Here is a 17,684-nt window from a genome sequence, read left to right as displayed (position 1 = left end):
AAATCTTTCCCCAAAAGTTGAACAAAATCTATTTTCACACATCGTCGAACCTCCTGTGTATTGAAAATGTCCAAAACTATTGATTGTCAACTGCCAATAACTTTCCCTTCAATATAAAACACTCCCGAAAAGTTGACAAAAAATTCGATTTTGACACATCGTCGGACCCACCCCCACCCCCCCTGTGCTTAGAAAATGTCCAAACTATTGATTTTCAACTGCCAACAACGTGTCCTTCAATAGTTATTTATTTCTAAACAATTGAAATTTAACCGCATCAACTTCAACTCCAATAAACAGGAAAGTAACGCAAAATGTATCGCGATAACCACCGATGAATTATCGACGATGACGATGAATCCGACGATACATTATCGTTAACGGAGTTTCCGATGACGTTGACGGGTGGTTAACGTTATCGACGATGATGATTAATTATCGATTAACAACCCTGAACCTTAAGGTTCGCCCAGGTTAAGTCTTCGGTACGGAGCAATACCTCGACCTAGGAACTTCTAGCATGTTGTTAGTCGCCTCTTACGACATGGGAGCAGTTCCCAGAGGTTCTATTCTTGGCTGAAATAGTGCAAAAAGATTTCAGCCCGCCGGACACCACACGGCTTTACTAGCCACAAACCCCCCAAGGGGGATTAATCACTATAACTATATCACCAAAATGGTCTTGGATAAAACATCCCAGAGGAAATCGTTAATGTACGCTTTACCGTTTATCACAAGTTGTTGGTGAAAAAAACCACTGTGGAATAATGTGAATCGTAAAGCCCGACAGTTCGCCATGGGGACATCGGAACGGAAGCGTATTCACATTATGTTTTTTTGTATTTTGTAGTCACTAAACATCAACAAGAAATTGTCCATTTACGTAACAACATATCTTAGGGACCATCCATAAATGACGTAGCATTATATGGGGGAGGGGGGAGTTTTGTATTTTGTGATGATGTGTGACGATATGGGGTAGGGTGTCATGTCATGCTACGCAGCTTTTTTAAGGGGAATAGGGGTTGACCTGCTGTTACGACAATCTTATCCGTTTCATCTAACTAACATCGTTTTCTATCTTTTTTTATTTTTACGGGGACAAAAGGGGGGACGGTTACCGTCAAGCTACGTAATTACCAGGGGGTATTTTGAGGTTTGTGACGAAATGCTACGATAGGAGAGGGGATTGTTAAAAATCACTCAAAAAATGCTACGTCATTTATGGATGATCCCTTTATCATGTTTGGCCTTTATAACTCAGTATCGAAGGATAATAGAGATGAACCCATGTTGCAGACAGACCCAACTGGATCATTATATTAAATAGATTTGTTACCAATGACATCATAAATGCATTCATCGTTCTGTTGTGACCCTAGAATGCTATATTTGTATTTAGAACGCAATCTTACGGAATGATCAGTAAATTTTACCAATCAGAATTCACTTGTGTGCAGTTCCGGTTGCGTCGAATCAATCGATGCCTGCTGTTATTCATCGTCGCGGAAATGTAACAAAGTGTGTTTATGTGACACACGTGATCGAACAGGTTATTGGTTGGTAAGATTATCATAGCTACGTACAGGAAAAAGTAACTCAGTGAGTATGACATCGCGGACACTACGACTTTTTTTTTGCTGCACCGATCGAATCGGGTGATGCCAGTGTTAATGAGAAATGCACGTACTGGGGTTGTTAAAAATAGTTCAATAGTTGCAAGGTGATCACGATTGCTTAAGTAGCTATATTTCACTTATAATGGAGTGGGTACTTAAAATTGAAATTCTAACCCGCGTCCTTGTTGGTCGTAAACATTTCAAACAGCTATAAAATCATCTCTTTTAATTTTTATAGCTACTTGGCGGCGTATAATTACTGGTATTCTATGTATGTGATCTTTCTACTTTATGGCTACCGATCGCTATGGTGAATATATTCATAATGAATTCAGAATTGACCTTCACCAACTAATTAAAAAAACCGAACGGTTTTCCGTATTGGTATGTGATTGGTGTTTTGTTCTACTTTCAAAAAGCTTCGCACAAAACATAATTGAATTCATAGCGATCAACCAGTCCAAGGTGCTTAGACAGCGAACAACTTTGTTTGCCCACTGAAATCCAAGCAAACACATGGAGAGAACTAGTAAACAATGTTGATTGCTGTCGTTTCTAAAACCAACATGGCTGATCGGCGTTTTTGAGGATCGTATCACCTGAGAATAAAAACTCAAGCAAATTTTAACTTATGGCATTTTTGTTTTTGACATTACGCTACACTCATTCAAATTTGGGTGTAATACGTTAAAACGAAAATGATACTAGAACACAACAGCCAGTAAATAAAAGCTAGCGCCCTTCTCTATCTGTCACTCATTATTGTCTTACAGTCACTTTGCCGGTGCGTTGGGCAAGCTCACACTCCAAAGACTTTAATGCCCGCCAGCACAGAAACCTCGTCAAACGCCCCTGCTGGTCACAGTCGAACGACCGTCGAAACAGAAATATTTAAACCAACCGATCCGATTAAGGTTCAAGTTACCTTTTTTGAGCATGTGTTAGTTTTGAACGCTGTGTAGTATGGGTAGGAAAAATTGTGTTCAGCTTTGCCACCGGATTATACATTTAAACCTTTTCAAAACTCTAAAAGAAGAATATCAGCCGATTTATCAGATCACAACGATTCAAATCATGCAAAATAGCTGCTGGAAAAACTATCGGTTTCGCTAAATGGTGCTTTTGAAAAAGTGGCTGTGATTTTTTGTCACACTACCACACCGTGCTGGGGCACGCAACACAACAGCGCAATGAAAAAACCACAGCCACATTTTCAAAAGCACCATTCAGCTAAGCCGATGGCTTTTCCGGCAGGTATTTTGCATGAATTGAATCGTGATGGTCTAATAAATCGACTGATATTCTTCTTTTAGAGTTTTGAAAAGGTTTAAATGGATAATCTGGTGGCAAAGCTGAGCACAATTTTTCTTACGCACACTACCAAGCCTTGAGGTAACTTGAGCCTTAAATACCTTCAAGTTCAAATATTTTCAAACAGCGCTAATTCCATTCTTCGACAACCCGCGTGACTACGCCGATTGGGTTATGAATGCGGCAGTCGGGTCTGCGATTGTAGTGGGAGCAAACTAATGCACTGTTGGTATAGTAGATACGTGCTGTACGTGTCACCCGTTCGGGTGTTGTGTTCCATTCTAGGAGACCTTGAACTATAATGCATTCAAATACAATCAAGTCCAACTCTCCCCCAGCGAATGTCCCCAAAACAACTGTGCTTACTATCACACAACCACGCTCCGCTCCGCTATAAACGTGTCAATCAGCCACTCGCGCATATTCGTTGATTGCCCGGTCCGTCGAGTCGAGTCGGGTGAAGTCCGAGTTCTCCGATTTATAACATTCAGCTTAGAAGTTGGTTACATGTATCGGCGCTGTGATGGAACAGAAAGAGAGAGGTTTCAATTCACTTTTAAGGTTGGAGTTTCAGCATTTTTTTCCATCGATCGGATAGCGTGTGAGTAGCAGTAGCACTCCCATCATAGCATCAGAACGGAGTTCTTGGCTTGTTCGGAATGATGTTGTGCGCATCAAGTAGGCTGGTGTGGAAGTTGTGGGTTTAATTTACGACAGCTTTTCGCGATTCGGTGTCGATTCGAGCGTGCAGCAAACCGCACCGGAACTCAACTTGAGAGGATGTTTTTATAGTGAAGATGGTTGGTTTTGTTTGTTGTTAATTTTAGTGAGGAAGTTTAATTATGCTGCTTCTTTGAAACTATATTTGGGCACTCAGGTTTATGGGCACATAAAGTTTTTCTTGGCGAACGAAAGAATTGATGTAAATAATTTCATTTGAACGCTCAATCTTTCGTTTGAAAGACTAAGTTGCTTTGAAATCGTAGTAAATTTGAAATCGTGGGCGCATCCTGGGATAATAATTTTTTAAGGAGTCATAAAAGCTTTTTAGAGGAAATCGATTTTTTTTTTTATAAATGTTCTGAAAAATTATAATCTAGTCGCAAGATTATTCTAAACATTTTGAAGAAATTCGAACAATTGACAAATTTGTTGGTTCCAAGCTCCATCTACGCTAATAACACTAGGCTCGCTCAGGGAAAAAAATGTTTCCAAAATCGTGAATAAAATGCCATGAATTCCGGAACAATCACGTTTGTACGTTACAAGAACAGGACCATAAACTAAAATCATGTGTTTTATAATTATGTTCAATTTCCCTTCAGTTACGCCTGTAGAACGCTTTTATGAGTGGCGATATTTGTTTTTGTTTTGTGAACTTTAGTTATGGTTTCCGCCATGTCATTGCCAATATGGTTTTCTGTACGCAAACTGGTTCACAGTTTTTTGAACATTATTCATAGAACTAAAGGTTTTCATGGTTACAAAATCAAAACATATTTTCTCATGAACTATTTCACGAAACTCGGAATATTATTCATGAATCCTTTCGATCATCATGAACTACTTCATGATTCCTAATATATCAATGACGATTGAATACTCGTGCTCGTGAAATAATTTACAAAATCATAAAGAATAATTCATGTATACGTGAATTGATTCATGATTCCTAGCGAACTAGTCTCAACTCACCATTCGTGCTCATAAAAATTATCACAAAACATAAAATATTATCCATAGATACTTGAACTACACGATTTACGATCTATTTTGAATGCTTGTAATATTTAGAAGATTTTCCTAATCATGCAACGGTTATGAAATAGACAATATTTGAAGTTTTTCATCAAATAGTTATCCCTAGTAACAATTGTGGTTTTATGATGGTTTTGTAGCCACTGATAAAACTTAGATTGCACTTGTAGCGTGCTATAAAACTTCAATTGCTACTTGGGATGTCCCGCTTCTAGTGACTAGTAATAGGTGCGAGCAGCAGATATAAGAACACCATTATGACCTTGAACATCGTTATTCATTTGATAAGGTTTAATGTGATGTTCGGACAGAAAATAAAAACTTCGCTGAGCACTAAGAATACATTACATACATGATATACTGTATATAAACCAGTATGTCCCCAAATTATACACAAAAATTATAACAAAAACTAAAGATGTCCAGGGAACAGCCACAGTAACCCAAACAACATTGGAATGTAACGCCATGTATATTTTTGGTACAAACTAGTTTTTGGGAAACACAAATAGTTTCATGGATAGGAAGTTTAATATTCACGATTCCAGCAACTTAGTCACGATTTTCGTAAATTTTACAGTTCATGAAATCGTGATTTTTTGTTCATGAATTTTTGAACGGATATTGTCCGTGTAGAAGAATCGCAAAAGCCAATGCACAGTGGTCGTAAACACAAAAACGCGAACTAAATTCACTAGAGACCAAACCATCGAATATGTTCGTATGAATATTTAGCACAATGTGATAAAAATTGAAATTAGGCATGACTTACTACCATCGAACTAAAAAAATAACTTTTCATACTGACGAGGTAGAGTTGGTGTCTTCGACAAAGTTTTAAAAATGCTCGTAGTGAAGAATTTTGTGGAAGAACATGAGCTTGTAGGACTAAAAGTTATCGATTTATAAGGCGTTTTCAATGGCAACCCCCTTAAATCTAGTTTTTTTTAATACAACTTTTTCCATTGTGACTTTTCGTGCAACCGATGTTCTAGACAAATATGAAGGTATTAAAGCCACATAATATTGTTGAAGACTGTATGTAAAACTACTCATTCGTTTCCAAGTTATTGAAGATTTTTATATTTTTTTTGCACCAACTTTGACTACGTATAAGAAAGAAAGGTACAAACCAAAATGCACCAACAAGCACTTTTTTCACTGTCTAGACTATGCACAATAAGGTAAGAAGGTTTGGTCCGTAGCACTCTAGAACCCTATGAATAGGGTTACTTTACCATACAAAAAAACGACTAGCAACAAAATATCTAGCAATTCAAGAAGACAAACAAGTAAAAGGAAAAGCACTAAATAATCTCGAAAAATAATTAACAATAGTAAACAAACTGAGACTACAACTGAAAATGTATCGATTGTATTCGAGACGAGAATTTAAAATAATTTTGAGCGGCCCAAATTAAGCATTAACTATAAGTGAAAGCATTGCATTGCATGATGGACATACTAATAGTTTTAGTTCCGAGTTTTTTTGTTATTTTGCTTACTGTCAGAAACAGATGCAAGCAGGTTTGTTACAAAGATATGAAGAATGATAAGAATTAGAAAGTATAGAAGATGCAGGCAATGGAGCAAAGGGTCCTGTTTTTGCACTTCTTATTAGATGCGAGCAGGAAACCAGTGAGTCAATTTTTGGTTTCTTTTGCCAGGTGCCACACGGCCTCTGGATTGGGTTTGTCCTGAGCAAGCTAATACCAAGCTAACCCCAAATCGTATACCTATGTAGAAAAAGATTCGTAAATTTGTCTACAAAAAATCAAAATCGTTTAGTTAGTCCATTTCAATTTGTAAAAGTAAATTCGATATCGTATATTAGACAGAACGTGATTTTATAACGACAGTTCGATCAATATCGCATTGTTGTTTAAATTGCATCGTGTTCGATCGGAAATGGTCGTTGAGAACTGAAAACTTACATTCATGTAGCTACAAAGATTCGAATTCACCAAAATTGTATTTTCGTTCACATACACTGCCGTTATAAGCATATTTGTCCCATGTTCTATGGGATTTCCTATATACATGGGACAATTATGCGTATAACGGCAGTACAATCGTATTGTACTTCAAACTGAGTCGGATTTATAGCTTCTCAAAGTTGTTTCTATGTGTAGGAATTGTCATTATACAACACAAACTTACGTACGACTTCGATATATATCACAACGACTTATATTATATACTATATAGTTATATATGATTTAACATATGACAACAAATATAAAACCGATTTTATGAAGATTTTTACCACTTCTCTCACCTCACCTAATTTCCTAATTTCTCATGATTGAAATGGGTCTGTGTAGTCGTCCATGAGCTACAACTCAGATATCGCAAGTTAGAATCCGACTTTAACCCTCCGGAAGTCGCGCATATGGCCTACCGAACGAGCAGCCGCTGGTCCCCTAAGACGATTTCGCTAGATTTTCGGAGCAGCGTGCACTCAGTGCACTAGCGCGACTTCCGGAAGGTTAAGATGTGCAAAATATCGAAATGTGTTTCTAAACAATGCTGGCAGCAGCCACAATATACAAAAAGATGTTTTTATAATGTCTTCACCCCTTTTTTGCGTATTTTGCTACCTTATTGCAGTTCTTACATTCTTTATCGACAAATTATAGTTGATCGTATATAGTGTTCCGGAATCGCAGACGAGTTATTGATATTCTATAAAATGTGGGATTGTGTCGATTATGCATTTGTAAATGTTATCTGTAGAAGCGCTTTAATACAAGAAGTAATCGCATTCAAGGTGTATATTGTTGACAGGAATCGTCAATTTCAGCAGCTGTGTGCGCATATGGCCCCCAGTTTAGTACACATATGCCGTTTTCCTGCACTTAGTACGACTCATTTGGGGGTAGAGCCGCGTCGGGCCCCAAAGCTTGTATTACTGCCGGGCCCTCTTAAACCAAAGTCCTCTAGTGCAGTATTATTTAGTATCTCTTCAGCCATGAGAATCTCCGAGTCCGTGGTTTCTATTAGACTCCGGTTGACTCATATTGCCACATCTACAGATAGCGTGCCAGACAGGCGAATTTCGACAGCTTCTTATTCCGCGGTATCCAAATAGGATAAAATTGCCATAGTTACAAGTTTTTAAATTTGTGGGTATTCAGGAATCAGTAGCGTCTGACTCGAAAGGCACATTTCCCATGTAGATCGGAGAGCTGTGCCTTGTCATGAATCGTTTTTTCATCATTTCCCTGATGGGAAGGATTGGGGAAGTGGTAAGGTTGGGGGTAAGGAAAATAGGAGCTGCAGCTGCTACAATAGCAGGAACAATACTTCCAACCCACGGAGGGATTTAGAATTTGTATTTTAACAGTGAGCGAATACATTTAGTTTCGCGCTTCTGTTCCATTGATGGTCTGGAACATAATCAGCACGCTATGTCTAACATGGTGAAATTGTATGGTGTAAACATTGACCATCTTTACCTCCATTTGTACTTTTAACAATAGATCTTAAGAAACGTCTCGAAAAGTAAATAGGAATATATTTTGACGCAATAGGCCACTTTCTGCTTATAATCGTCACTCATTTTTTGGACACAGTAGCTTAAAACATGATATTTTGCTTCTACTGTGTAGACAAAGTGACACATGGATTGATTTATTTGCTGGTGGCGGTGGAGTAGTTTTTGGCTTTTGTTGTAAGCAAATCGAGAAGGTAGCAGATGCAGCTCGAAATTCTCGTTTAAAATTGTCAAATAAAAAAGATTTTCTATTTACATAAGTAAGCTTGGGACGCGACAACAATATAGACACAGAACACAGTAATCAGACGCAAATAAAACAACTGTGAGTACAGTAGGCAATTGAGCACTGCTGCTGTTGGATGAGCTGAACTGACTTGATTTCTTTATTTAGCACATTATAATTGAGTTCTTATAGACATCACACGCATCTTTGGTGTCACCCAAAATCACCATTCTATCTTAACACAATGCATTTTTTTTTACAAAAATATAAAAATTAAACATTTTATTCAACGGTTAGTTAACCCATTCATGCCCATGTTCTTTGTGAACAACAATGTTTTTAAACAGCTATAACTTTTTATTAAGGCAAGATTTGCTCACAAAAACAAATAAGGCTAATGAATGTGACTATTGTCTTTCATTTGAGTAATAACAGTTACAAGGATCAGTCCTAGAAGCGAAGTTATTGCAATTAGTCTGATTGGATTCCGATGGAGCAATGCTGCCAGAAACAGTTTACGTTGACAACGGAAAATGATTTTTTCATATATTTTCGTTATGGTACAATATTATTGAAAACTGATAAAACTTATCAACTTAGACTATCTTTGGCTACGTTTTCCATGCAATTGGACTATTGTAAATATTCTTGGAGAATTGTATTGAGCATTGGAAGGTAAAAATTGAGCAGCTTCTAACACTGCAAGGGAGGCACCTATCTTTATGAAAATAGACTTTTCATGTCTCTAAATCTCACCATTTTCAAGGAAAAATAGTTTTGAAACCCTACATGCACTAGAAAAAAGTTGGGCATGAAAAAGTTAAGCTCAGTCTATCTTCTCATCTCGCCCAGAGTAGAAACTAGAAATAGTTCCGCTATAGATACACGGTAAAAACGACTGCAGATGAATTGTGTTGCTATTGATTTTTGGAAATGTCCTGTAAGATCAGCTACTCGAGAAGTGAAATAATTACTAAACGTGTAGAGATACGCTTACATGAATTATCTCTACATACCCTTGACATCGTGATTAACAAATTTATGTCAAGATACGGAGAGGTGCTTTTCATAACAACTGAAACTTCGCATTTTCCCGGATGTCCCTAACGTTGTTTTTATGGTGACTCCTTCATACGTAAGCATTTTATGCGGATCAACCGAAAATGGGACGTTTCATCAGACAACACTGATTAATGATTCTGTACCCATGGAAGATTCCCATGCACGAATTCTGCAAAAAGACACTACAGCACGGAAATCTTTGTGTAAAAGAACAAAAAGCCCACCTGCTATAACCGTAAACAGCACACCGTTATCTTATGCCAAACCACAAACGGCTACAAAATCAATTTATCGACACCGACAGGAACAAATCTTCACTCAACAACAATCACGCCCAGCATCTCCACGCCAACAACCAGTACAACTAGCAAAGAAGCGAACGAAGAAGAGGACGGATGCGTTTGTCCGTGCGTTCGCATTCCTGTTTGACGCTCTATTGCTTTCTTCGAACATACTTTGAATTGGCTTCTCAATATTTCATAGTGTAGTAGAGAAGTAGACAATTCCCTTAAGAACGTTTGTTTTAACACATGTGAACTATGAAATAAAGTTTTCTTTTTTTACGCTTCCATCATACAATAATTTAATAAGACGAATGATTACAAAGAAATTACTATTGATATTTTTATTGCTCTTCTATGAATATCGGACGTGTTCGCCCATCTACGGGGTAAAAACACGGGCACCCAAATACGACCCGGGCCCCAGGGCAATTGCCCTGACTGACCCCCCCTCTCATCGGGCCTGGGGGTATATGAACACTTATTATTCAGTTGCAACTCGAATATACCATCAATAAGACTAGCTGGGTAGTGCTATCAACCTCCTAGTGGACACCAGCCCTCTCTACGATTATCAGATATCCAACAAATGACAAATTAATATCCAACTATTTCTTGTTTTGTGTTCACGAAAAAGAATTATGATTTGGCAAGATATCTTCTCCTGTCGCAAGAAAACCAGCGTTTTCATGACGGATAATATTACAAATTTGGAAGTGTTTAAAATCGGGTGCCATAACGAACAAATTTCACCCTTAATTAGGTCCGATGATGGTTTAGCTACGTTTTGACCAGATCTAACCAGTTGCAATTGTAGCATTCTAAATCCACCGAATTATACCCGGCTTCGTCCGAAAAACCAACAATGGACGATAATAAATATTAAAGCAGCAATCACCAGTGTCCAATTGATCGGATTTAGAATTAGTGTAATCAGCCAACCAAGACCATGACTTAAGAAAGCATGCACCGTCTAATAAGCGACAACAAGACAAAAGAGCGAGAATTTTGTTCTAAATAATGATGAGTGATTTATTTCTATTTTATAATAAGGGGGAGATAAGGGTTTCAGCGTAAAAAAACACTTTTTTATATATTTTTTGAAATTTGGGTGAAGCGAATTGACCGAAACTTTTGTTCATTATACCGCATCATTTCAATAAAATTCTGCAATTTTTCCATACAAAAATATTGAAGTGACTCAGTGACGGAGCTTTTTGTAAAATGTCTCCGGAAAAACACGATTTGCGGTGTTAATTGCCATTCAAAAACCACTTGGTCAATTTTTTTCAAACTTTGCACGTACATTCTATGTGCAAAATGCCTAACCCCTTCGTTGAGTTTTTCAGGCAATTTTTCAACAAGGGGGGTTTTACTTATAAAATGGCGGAATTGCCGTTTTTCAGGAAAAATTCCGCTATTTTATGAGCCACCTTAATTGAACGACGGACGAGCGTAAAGTAACTTTGTACTTCAAGATATCGCAACCGACTGCGACCTATTGATAAGGAGATGCAATTCATATACAATGTCAAGTAGGGGAAAGAGGGTAACAGTGGAACTATGAAAACGTATTGTTTTCATAGTTCCACTGTTACCCTCTTTCGCCTACGTATTTTGCTGTAAAACTTCGGTAGAAACCAATCAGACTAAACTCAATATCATCGGGTCAACGAGTGGTATCAAAAACTGGTTTCAAATTAAAGGTAATAGTCCCAAGAATTATCCGTACTAGTTTTTTGTGCAAAACTTGTGCAAAATAATACGTTTAACCTTTTGCTTGATTGTTAATATGAACAACATGGAATTAATGGAATGGGTTAAAAAATGGTAAATTTTATTTGGAAATTATAAAGTTAATGTTACTTTTGAGCAAACCTAATCCGTTCGCTGTCCACTCAGCGTCATTCCAATTAACCGAGCAGTTAAGTGTATCATTGATTTACTTGCAATAGACCTCTGTCACAGCATGATACAACCCCAGTGCTATGGCTGTCCCTCACTAGGAGGATGCTAACAGTCCATTCATTATCTTTCTCCGGACAAAACCAGCCTAGAGGCTGTATGCTATCCGGCGGCGGGTTGAAGCATCTCAGTCAAGAATTGATCCACTAAGTTCCTGCTACCATGTCGTAAAAAGCTATTGAAAACAGGAAGGCAAGGTGATCCTCCGTGCCGAGAATTGTATGGCTGACAGGACAAAAATATGCCAGTCGCGCGTGAAGTGTCGAGAGTCTTAGCCTTGCTGTGTCAAGCGAATTTCTGACACAGTGAATCTATCCCGCCTTGTTCAGGAAGGAAAAGTTTCACTTGTTGTGGTTGAAGAACCGTATTTCTACATAGGAAACTTCTATGTTAGAAAGCTACTTAAACTCGTCTTCGTAGCATGCAACAAAAATGGCATGACGAATGCACGTGAAATGCCTCGTGCATGTACGCTCGCGAATAGTGCTACTGACGCATGGCTTCTATCCTCCCTACTCGCAATATTTATGCTGTCGCGGTCAATATGACTGTTGATGGCAGAAATAGAAAATACATCTATTGTTCGACATATCTACCACATAATGAACTATAACCTTCTCATGACTTCAAAAGGGTTGTATCACACTGTGACAGAAATGAGTTTCCTGCTCGTCATAGTCGGTTATCCGGAGTTCAAATTGCTTATTTGACCAGTCGTATTAATACAACAAAAGATAAATTTCCCGAATTCTTGGCAGTCGGCTGCCCAGAGCAATTTTTACATGATGCCGCTGTTAACTCACTTACAAACTAATCTCCCCTTCCCGTGATACACGTGGAGAGGATTCCTCAGTCTCTAGAAGCGACATTTATCGGACTAACACTCCTTCCTTACCCATAAGATCCGCATTCCGAAGTGCGTTGGTACTGATCAGCATGCAGGGATCCATATAGATTGCACAATGTGAATCGCTGTGTTATTCCCATGCGTGTTGTTCCAATGAACATTTTGCAATATCAATTGGTTCTGCTCAATAACGGAGTAGCAACTACGGGTGATCTCTTATGCTTATGCTTATAAGTCTCCGGGAAAAGATTGAATCATTCCAGTTCTACTTCAAAAAGGCTATGTGGTCTTGCAACAGGATACATTTCATTAGCGTGACGGGAAATGATTGTAAAATTCATTACCAAAGGTGGCCACGTTACTTATGAGGATGCTAAGAGTTTTGACCGATCAGTCTGACCTACTTCCTTCGCAAATCAGTGGGACGTTTAATCGACCACTACATTCGGGATGTTAACTTGGCTGAGCACCCACTGCATGCAATGCAACATGCATATCAACGAGGGAAGTCTACTACCATCCTGTTACACAATGTTGTCTACAACATTGAAAAAGCTTTTTCACAAAAGCAATCAAGCTTAGGAGTTTTTCTCGATATTGAAGGTGCTTTTGACAACGTTCCTTTCGAATCCATTTTAGAAGCAGCACGAGGTCATGGAGTATATCACTAACTGGATGCACGCAATGCTTAGCAAAATCCTGGGGACCCAAACCCAAGTACATTCAGTTGATCAATACAACAATTGTTAGACCAATACTGGCTTACGAATGCCTTGTTTGGTGGGAGAAGGGAGAAGTTACGACAATCCAATCAAAGTTACATCATTTTCAGAGGATGGTCTTGATGGCGATGTTCTAGAGGCACTCCACAGAAACCACAGAGAACAGACGCCCATCTTGAATTTGTGTAAAAATCCCTAATTTTTGCGAAGGTAGTTGGGATATCTCCACCAGGTGCGCTACTGTTGTCATGTTTTTTTGTGGCTGAGTTCGACTGAATTGACAGCGGTTATACCTCTACTCATTCAAATCACTCCGGAACCGGTTCGAAATCCCGAATGGATTCAGTATGAATTCCAGCTCAAATGCATCAACCGATTGAGTTGGAATCGGTTGTTTTCTTTGAGCCAGATTCCACACTGAATCCATTCGGGATTTCGAACCGGTTCCGTCATGGATTTGACGGATAGTTGGGATAAGTTAGTGTGGCGGCGCTAGTGTTTTATCTTGTATTAATTCAAATGTTTACACACGTTTTATTAATATATTTGTTCGATCATGGAGATAGGTTCTCTGTAATTATACCATTTTATGTGTTCTGAATTAAGAAGCACGTTATTGTGCATACCGTCTTAAGGTTACTGGGCTCTGGAAAATTAACCCAATAGATCGTGCAACTAGCTACACAAAGCTGTGGCACCAAATGGTTACTTGGGATTAGTATATACTCGCTCCCAGTGACCTTACATTCACATGTAGTTTTCCTATTAGAACTTTTAACGTGAAAATTCCTCCTCGCGAGATATGGCTGTCTGGCTGTATGGAGCGACAGCTTGAAGGACGTGTAGTTTGTTACACTGAAGGTTCTTTGTTGGAGGGCCGAGCCAGTGCTGGTGTCTATTGTCGTGAATTGAGATTGGATCAATCCCATTCGCTTGGTAGATACTGTACCGTATTCGAAGCAGAAATCTTCACATGATGTATAACCAGCTCTCCAAAATTTACAAAAGAATCTTTTTTTTCTCTGACAATTAGGTTGTCCTGAAGGCACATAGTTTGGCAGATTCGAAATCGAAATTAGTAATCTCATGTCAAACTCAAATCGATGAACTTAGCAATTCAAATGCTATTTACCTTTTATGGGTACCCGGTTATTATTGGAAATGAATGGGCGGACGAATTGGCTAGAGCGGGCGCTGCCGCTGGTTTCGTTGATCCAGAACCACTTCTACCACTGTCGTTAAGTTGGATAAAGCACAAGTTTCGCTCTTAGGATGCATCCGAGCATGCCAACCATTGGCGTAGCCTGCAAACTTGCGTTCAAATAATAACTTTTCTTCTGGAGGTGAGTCCGAAAATGTCAAAGAATTTGTTGCATTTTCCAAGCACAATTGCAGGAGTCTAATCAGGACATTAATTGGACACTGCAAACTCAATTATCACGTGGTTACTATTCAGCGTGCTGAGTACTATTCGTGTGATCTTTGTGAATCCGATTATGGAACCTCATATCATTAGATATGTAACTGCTCTGTAGTAATGCAATTGCGTATCCGGATTTTGGGTTCTTTATACAAAGGGTGCTAAAACTGAAGGATATGCTATTGTTCCCAACCCAGTGTGGTAAAGAGCTATAGGTTTTATCAGTGGGGTTCATCATTCTTTCAGGAGTGAAGAGTTCAGACTGTTCATTGTGATGTGATTGTATTGTGTTGTCATGCTTCATTTCCCCGCCTTTTCACCTCCCTTTACTTTCGCATCAGGAAAGTGATGAGCCGACATGGCTAGGCAAAAATCTCCGAATAACATGGGGAAGTGGAAATCGGGCCAATATATTCTGATTTCTGATACAAGTAAAGCACTGTTTTTTTAGATAATTTATTTTGCATAGACTGAACTAAAAAATATTGCAAGCATCACATTTTACAATATTATTAACGCGCTTACTGTTAAAAAAATCCAAAACTGTTTTAAAAATGCCAAAAATACTTAAAATTGCATCTTTCAATCACCGTAATAGTTTATACTGTGTAGCCTTACGAATGAGAAAGAATTTCAATTTTTTGTTTCAGGTAAAAAATACGGACTGAATCTTGGACGGAGTTTAAATTGTCCACGGTGAGCTGCTGCGCAAGTTTCTTTATAAATCCGTCACTTTTTTTTGGAACACAAAAAAAAAATTGTTGAATAAATATATGTTCAAAAATACGCAAGAGTTCATATGTTTCTCTTGTTGTTTTGATGTTCAAAGGAAAATTCTTTTTATGAGCCACTGATAAAAAGCCAAAATGTGATCGTCCCGAACATGAACAAGTCCGATTGAACTTGAATAAGTTTACCATGCCTATTACATTACGTTTGAAAATTTCACATTCAACGCATAAACATTACAAGAGTACACTGCATTCATAAATCACTCAATAGACATCCACCTTGATGGGACTATTCATTACCCCCCTTGAGCGAAGAGCATTTCCATTGTTCAGAAACGACTTGATAAACGCTCAACTAGCGATGCCTCGATCGACACAAGTTTTCAATTAAAATTCAAATTCACACATGAAAGCAAATCTTCGGCCGGGGAAAAATCTCTCGCAAGGCGTGATGCAAAAATTCAAGTAGTCCCCGCCCAAACACCCGATCGGTTGCCGTTGATATCGCAGGCAAAAATATCTCTCCAGACAACAGGTTGAACAAGAAATTTCGATTTTCGTTCGAAACAGGTTTCAAGTCCCTGTGCGTCGCTCCAATACTAGTAATAATAAGCTTTCACCTTGACGGAATTCGAAATCGACAAAAGACAGTTATTAATAAATTTCATTCAAATGGGTATATCTTCTTTTTGTAGTAGGTTACACTAAACAGTAGGTGATGAATCGCGTGAGACCTGGTTCATCTGATGAAGATGATGATGATGATGATGACGATCTCAAGTCACCGAAAGACCCATCAGCTAATCAAATCAACAATACGCGGAAGTTTTAATCGTTTCGTCTTGCAGCTGGGAGATGGCAGGCCGTTAGGGTTACGTACGCCGAGTCGAGATCCCACTTTTGGTTGCTCTTTTCATTTGTACACCTCTTGTTTAGACAAAACATTCAACACTCTTCAGTTCATTCGTTTTTAAGCCGCTAGCACTGACTTCTTCAGCGCCTACTTGATCCTCACACTCGACTCGTATGAGAGGGGGGCCAGTAAAAATATTGATGATGTAATGCTCGATCGATTTCGCACTCTTTGGTGGTTCCCTCGATCGCTGGATTCCTGGCCTGGCCTGCTTCTCCCCAGCATGCATGCGACGAACTCCATGAGTGAACGAAGGAAAGGGAGTCACATTTTTTGCCTCACACATTTTCGTCGAGGAAAACTTAATTAGCCTCGGTAACAGGTACATACAACTTGCGGATAACCTAAATAGCGCGTACGACTTTTGCGAGATCGCGCGCACAGATCACGACATTACACTCGGGTAAGTTTGTGGGTACCTACTTACTCTCGCGGATCGCAAAAGGCAAACCTAAAAAGGCACTATACTGCAGTGAATTGCACTCGTATTTTTCCTCTGTACACTGATGAATTTGGCCTGTTTGTACAGTTCAATTTTCCCACATACTAGAAAAACAGTCCGCTCAGTCGCATTAAACTTATTTACCAAGTCAAATTTTCAGACAACTTTTTATGATCATCATCCACAAAACGCCAAAGCCAAGAAGCAACAAATGAAAAAAACGCCAACAACTTGCAACCGCACGGGATCAGCGAACATTTTTCTTCTTCTCTTTCCCAAAAATAATCGCGGCTATACTCACTTTTCCACTAGCGGCTGCCACCCGCACCCGCTTCTAAAGTATCTCCACCGACTTCGACAGCTTCGAAGCCTAAAGCAGTCTCAATCCACTCACTACTCGACACAACAAGTGTGTACGACGCCACAGACAAGAAAAACGCGGGTCCAAAAAGAGGTTTAACCACAACAAGATCTTGAGCTCAACTGAATCGAAACTTCGTCGCGACTCGGCCGATCGCTGCTGCCGTCGACCGTCGTTTGTGTTACGCTTCGATCGTTGGCTCTGCAACAAGAGCCACCCTTACTTCGTGGCGCCCGCTAAGATTCTTGCTGTAAGACGGTGCACGACAAAGCACGGCACAACAACCTAAAAACGTACCGCTGTCTGTGTGACGATCATGTGGTTAACAAACCGATCGTAGGTGGTTGTCGAGTGTCGGGAGCTTTTAAGGGTGGTAGGCACCATCTATGATGTGTTACCTCATTTACCTCCGCTAGGAAAACTGTTGACCACTTTCCTATTGATTAATTTCTTTAATTCTTGCCCCATACACTCTCGAGCCAGCTAACTCGTCCATTTTCTAACCGTTATTATAGTATGATATTGCAGCT

At 39.1% G+C, this 17,684-nt stretch overlaps 1 protein-coding gene across 1 annotated transcript in view; it reads right to left on the bottom strand.

Moving 5' to 3' along the window:
* Positions 1–17,340, bottom strand: part of LOC131693631 (uncharacterized) — a 146,166-nt gene extending 128,826 nt beyond the window's left edge. Inside the window, exon 1 of the mRNA XM_058981602.1 lies at positions 17,095–17,340. The gene's annotated coding sequence lies outside the window, so the exon portion shown is untranslated. The remainder of the gene's footprint in view (positions 1–17,094) is intronic.
* Between the last annotated feature and the right edge of the window lie 344 nt (positions 17,341–17,684).

This window comes from Topomyia yanbarensis, chromosome 3, assembly GCF_030247195.1.
Source record: "Topomyia yanbarensis strain Yona2022 chromosome 3, ASM3024719v1, whole genome shotgun sequence".
In the NCBI taxonomy this organism is placed as follows: Eukaryota; Metazoa; Arthropoda; class Insecta; order Diptera; family Culicidae; genus Topomyia; species Topomyia yanbarensis.
This window is presented reverse-complemented; position numbering and strand designations above follow the sequence as displayed.